Here is a 5,343-nt window from a genome sequence, read left to right on the forward strand (position 1 = left end):
GGTCACACGCATCGTTTAGTCTCTGCCAAAAGTGATTCAGGTGGTTGATTAAATGTTACTCTGTTTTATGTGTGTGTGTTCCGATCTAATACATATTGTTGGTTTGAAAGTCTGAGTTACGAGCACAGACCCCAAGTGACCGACATAGAACTCAAAGTTTATCCATCATACTCTGTTCATAGTCCTGTCTGGAAAAACTACCTGTGTTACTGATAGTCCTGTCTGGAATAACTACCTGTGTTACTGATAGTCCTGTCTGGAATAACTACCTGTGTTACTGATAGTCCTGTCTGGAATAACTACCTGTGTTACTGATAGTCCTGTCTGGAATAACTACCTGTGTTACTGATAGTCCTGTCTGGAATAACTACCTGTGTTACTGATAGTCCTGTCTGGAATAACTACCTGTGTTACTGATAGTCCTGTCTGGAATAACTACCTGTGTTACTGATAGTCCTGTCTGGAATAACTACCTGTGTTACTGATAGTCCTGTCTGGCAAAACTACCTGTGTTACTGATAGTCCTGTCTGGAAAACTACCTGTTACTGATAGTCTAATAACTACCTGTGTTACTGATAGTCCTGTCTGGAATAACTACCTGTGTTACTGATAGTCCTGTCTGGAATAACTACCTGTGTTACTGATAGTCCTGTCTGGCAAAACTACCTGTGTTACTGATAGTCCTGTCTGGAAAAACTACCTGTGTTACTGATAGTCCTGTCTGGAATAACTACCTGTGTTACTGATAGTCCTGTCTGGAATAACTACCTGTGTTACTGATAGTCCTGTCTGGAATAACTACCTGTGTTACTGATAGTCCTGTCTGGAATAACTACCTGTATTATTGAAGCTCTTGACAAAACTCTTAGTGTAGAACACAGATCCCAATAACGTGTAGACTGCAAATGCAAAACTTACACGACCAGATTTATCTGAAACACACCAAACCATTGACTTCCTATTGTCACCCAGAGATATTGATTGCGCACAATTTCATGGATAAATTGAATAATTTTCTATTTAGTGTAAAACACAGACTAAAGCCATGTGACTCCCTGAGCCGTTCATGCAGCTCTTATATTGTCACAGACAGACAGAGACAGACAGAATTGAAACCCCAAAAAAGCCCCCAGTCTCTAACAAAATAATATATCCTAAATATGTGAAGAAAATACAAAATACACACAATTAACAATGTGCAACAAGCTCTACAAGTCAGAACCTGTACAGTAATTCTCAGGTGTGTGTGTGTGTGAGGCGCTAGTGTTACCTGTAAAGGTGTGGTGAGTGGTTTCTTCAGTCCAGGTGAGTCGACGAAAGCAGCAGTGACAGGTGTGTGTTTCCTACCTCTTACACTGCTATTTGTAGCTCCTCAGGTAAACAGGAGAAAAGGCGGAGTCACACCTTTAGTCACACCCACAGTCAGTCACTGCTAGGCCCTCCCTCTCTCTGTCTCTCTCTCGGGTCTCTGTCTCTCGGTCTCTCTCAGGTCTCTTTCTCTCTCGGGTCTCTTTGTCTCTCTCTCTCGGGTCTCTCTCTCTCTCTCGGGTCTCTCTCTCTCTCTCGGGTCTCTGTCTCTCTCGGGTCTCTTTGTCTCTCTCGGGTCTCTTTGTCTCTCTCTCTCTCTCTCTTTCTTGGTCTCTCTCTCTCTCTCTCTCTCGGGTCTCTTTGTCTCTCTCTCTCTCTCTCTCTCTCTCTCTTCACCTACAGAAAACCTAAAATCCAACACGTCTCTCTCGCGTGCCCTGGTAAAGGGCAGTACAGAGGAGGGTTGGGAGACAGCACACATGGAGGGGAAAAGTAGAGACGTTTTACATCACCGGCCACAACAGTAAGAAAACACATTACAGAACTGTACACACACACACACACACACACACACACACACACACACACACACACACACACACACACACACACACACACACACACACACACACACACACACACACACACACACACACACACACACACACACACACACACACACACACACCTTTCAGGGGCGAACTGGGATCAGAATTCGGCCCAGGCAAAGCCAAATAATGATCATCTGATGTAAAATCCAGCCAATTTAGACAGGCCCACTGGGCCATTGCCAGAATGACACTGCTCCTTGCTCTGTCCAATAGAGCAGGGGCTGCTCCTTGCTCTGTCCAATAGAGCAGGGGCTGCTCCTTGCTCTGTCCAATAGAGCAGGGGCTGCTCCTTGCTCTGTCCAATAGAGCAGGGGCTGCTCCTTGCTCTGTCCAATAGAGCAGGGACTGCTCCTTGCTCTGTCCAATAGAGCAGGGGCTGCTCCTTGCTCTGTCCAATAGAGCAGGGACTGCTCCTTGCTCTGTCCAATAGAGCAGGGACTGCTCCTTGCTCTGTCCAATAGAGCAGGGACTGCTCCTTGCTCTGCCCAATAGAGCAGGGGCTGCTTCTTGCTCTGCCCAATAGAGCAGGGGCTGCTCCTTGCTCTGTCCAATAGAGCAGGGGCTGCTCCTTGCTCTGTCCAATAGAGCAGGGACTGCTCCTTGCTCTGTCCAATAGAGCAGGGGCTGCTCCTTGCTCTGTCCAATAGAGCAGGGACTGCTCCTTGCTCTGTCCAATAGAGCAGGGGCTGCTCCTTGCTCTGTCCAATAGAGCAGGGACTGCTCCTTGCTCTGTCCAATAGAGCAGGGGCTGCTCCTTGCTCTGTCCAATAGAGCAGGGACTGCTCCTTGCTCTGTCCAATAGAGCAGGGGCTGCTCCTTGCTCTGTCCAATAGAGCAGGGGCTGCTTCTTGCTTTGTCCAATAGAGCAGGGGCTGCTCCTTGCTCTGTCCAATAGAGCAGGGGCTGCTCCTTGCTCTGTCCAATAGAGCAGGGGCTGCTCCTTGCTCTGTCCAATACACCCCCCCCCCCCTAGTAGGAGACCTACTGTGGGTCTGAGATATTGATGAGACCTACTGTGGGTCTGAGATATTGATGAGACCTACTGTGGGTCTGAGATATTGATGAGACCTACTGTGGGTCTGAGATATTGAGGAGACCTACTGTGGGTCTGAGATATTGAGGAGACACCTACTGTGGGTCTGAGATATTGAGGAGACCTACTGTGGGTCTGAGATATTGAGGAGACACCTACTGTGGGTCTGAGATATTGAGGGAGACCTACTGTGGGACTGAGATAGGGGACTGCTACTTGGGTCTGAGATATTGAGGAGACACCTACTGTGGGTGAGATATTGAGGAGACCTACTGTGGGTGTGAGATATTGAGGAGACAGCTACTGTGGGTCTGAGATATTGAGGAGACCTACTGTGGGTGTGAGATATTGAGGAGACACCTACTGTGGGTCTGAGATATTGAGGAGACACCTACTGTGGGACTGAGATATTGAGGAGACCTACTGTGGGTGTGAGATATTGAGGAGACACCTACTGTGGGTGTGAGATATTGAGGAGGCACCTACTGTGGGTCTGATATATTGAGGAGACCTACTGTGGGTCTGAGATATTGAGGAGACCTACTGTGGGTCTGAGATATTGAGGAGACCTACTGTGGGTCTGAGATATTGATGAGACCTACTGCGGGTCTGAGATATTGATGAGACCTACTGTGGGTCTGAGATATTGATGAGACCTACTGTGGGTCTGAGATATTGAGGAGACCTACTGTGGGTCTGAGATATTGATGAGACCTACTGTGGGTCTGGGATATTGAGGAGACCTACTGTGGGTCTGAGATATTAAGGAGACACCTACTGTGGGTCTGAGGAAATTGAGGAGACCTACTGTGGGTCTGAGATATTGAGGAGACACCTACTGTGGGTCTGAGATATTGAGGAGACACCTACTGTGGGTCTGAGATATTGAGGAGACCTACTGTGGGTCTGAGATATTGAGGAGACCTACTGTGGGTCTGAGATATTGAGGAGACAGCTACTGTGGGTCTGAGATATTGAGGAGACCTACTGTGGGTCTGAGATATTGAGGAGACCTACTGTGGGTCTGAGATATTGAGGAGACCTACTGTGAGTGTGAGATATTGAGGAGACACCTACTGTGGGTGTGAGATATTGAGGAGACACCTACTGTGGGTCTGAGATATTGAGGAGACACCTACTGTGGGACTGAGATATTGAGGAGACCTACTGTGGGTGTGAGATATTGAGGAGACACCTACTGTGGGACTGAGATATTGAGGAGACCTACTGTGGGTGTGAGATATTGAGGAGACAGCTACTGTGGGTCTGAGATATTGAGGAGACCTACTGTGGGTGTGAGATATTGAGGAAACACCTACTGTGGGTCTGAGATATTGATGAGACACCTACTGTGGGTGTGAGATATTGAGGAGGCACCTACTGTGGGTCTGAGATATTGAGGAGACCTACTGTCAGTCTGAGATATTGAGGAGACCTACTGTGGGTCTGAGATATTGAGGAGACCTACTGTGGGTCTGAGATATTGATGAGACCTACTGTGGGTCTGAGATATTGATGAGACCTACTGTGGGTCTGAGATATTGAGGAGACCTACTGTGGGTCTGAGATATTGATGAGACATACTGTGGGTCTGAGATATTGAGGAGACCTACTGTGGGTCTGAGATATTGAGGAGACACCTACTGTGGGTCTGAGATATTGAGGAGACCTACTGTGGGTCTGAGATATTGAGGAGACACCTACTGTGGGACTGAGATATTGAGGAGACCTACTGTGGGTGTGAGATATTGAGGAGACACCTACTGTGGGACTGAGATATTGAGGAGACCTACTGTGGGTGTGAGATATTGAGGAGACAGCTACTGTGGGTCTGAGATATTGAGGAGACACCTACTGTGGGACTGAGATATTGAGGAGACCTACTGTGGGTGTGAGATATTGAGGAGACACCTACTGTGGGTGTGAGATATTGAGGAGGCACCTACTGTGGGTCTGAGATATTGAGGAGACCTACTGTGGGTCTGAGATATTGAGGAGACCTACTGTGGGTCTGAGATATTGAGGAGACCTACTGTGGGTCTGAGATATTGAGGAGACCTACTGTGGGTCTGAGATATTGATGAGACCTACTGTGGGTCTGAGATATTGATGAGACCTACTGTGGGTCTGAGATATTGATGAGACCTACTGTGGGTCTGAGATATTGAGGAGACCTACTGTGGGTCTGAGATATTGATGAGACCTACTGTGGGTCTGGGATATTGAGGAGACCTACTGTGGGTCTGAGATATTGAGGAGACACCTACTGTGGGTCTGAGGAAATTGAGGAGACCTACTGTGGGTCTGAGATATTGAGGAGACACCTACTGTGGGTCTGAGATATTGAGGAGACACCTACTGTGGGTCTGAGATATTGAGGAGACCTACTG

General features: G+C 47.7%; 1 protein-coding gene across 1 annotated transcript in view; it reads right to left on the reverse strand.

Moving 5' to 3' along the window:
* The window catches only part of gpha2 (glycoprotein hormone subunit alpha 2), an 11,912-nt gene extending 10,410 nt beyond the window's left edge, over window positions 1-1,502 (reverse strand). The window contains exon 1 of the mRNA XM_052497772.1: window positions 1,272-1,502. The gene's annotated coding sequence lies outside the window, so the exon portion shown is untranslated. The remainder of the gene's footprint in view (window positions 1-1,271) is intronic.
* Window positions 1,503-5,343: the final 3,841 nt, after the last annotated feature.

The sequence above is a fragment of the Oncorhynchus keta genome, chromosome 35, assembly GCF_023373465.1.
Source record: "Oncorhynchus keta strain PuntledgeMale-10-30-2019 chromosome 35, Oket_V2, whole genome shotgun sequence".
Classification (NCBI taxonomy): domain Eukaryota; kingdom Metazoa; phylum Chordata; class Actinopteri; order Salmoniformes; family Salmonidae; genus Oncorhynchus; species Oncorhynchus keta.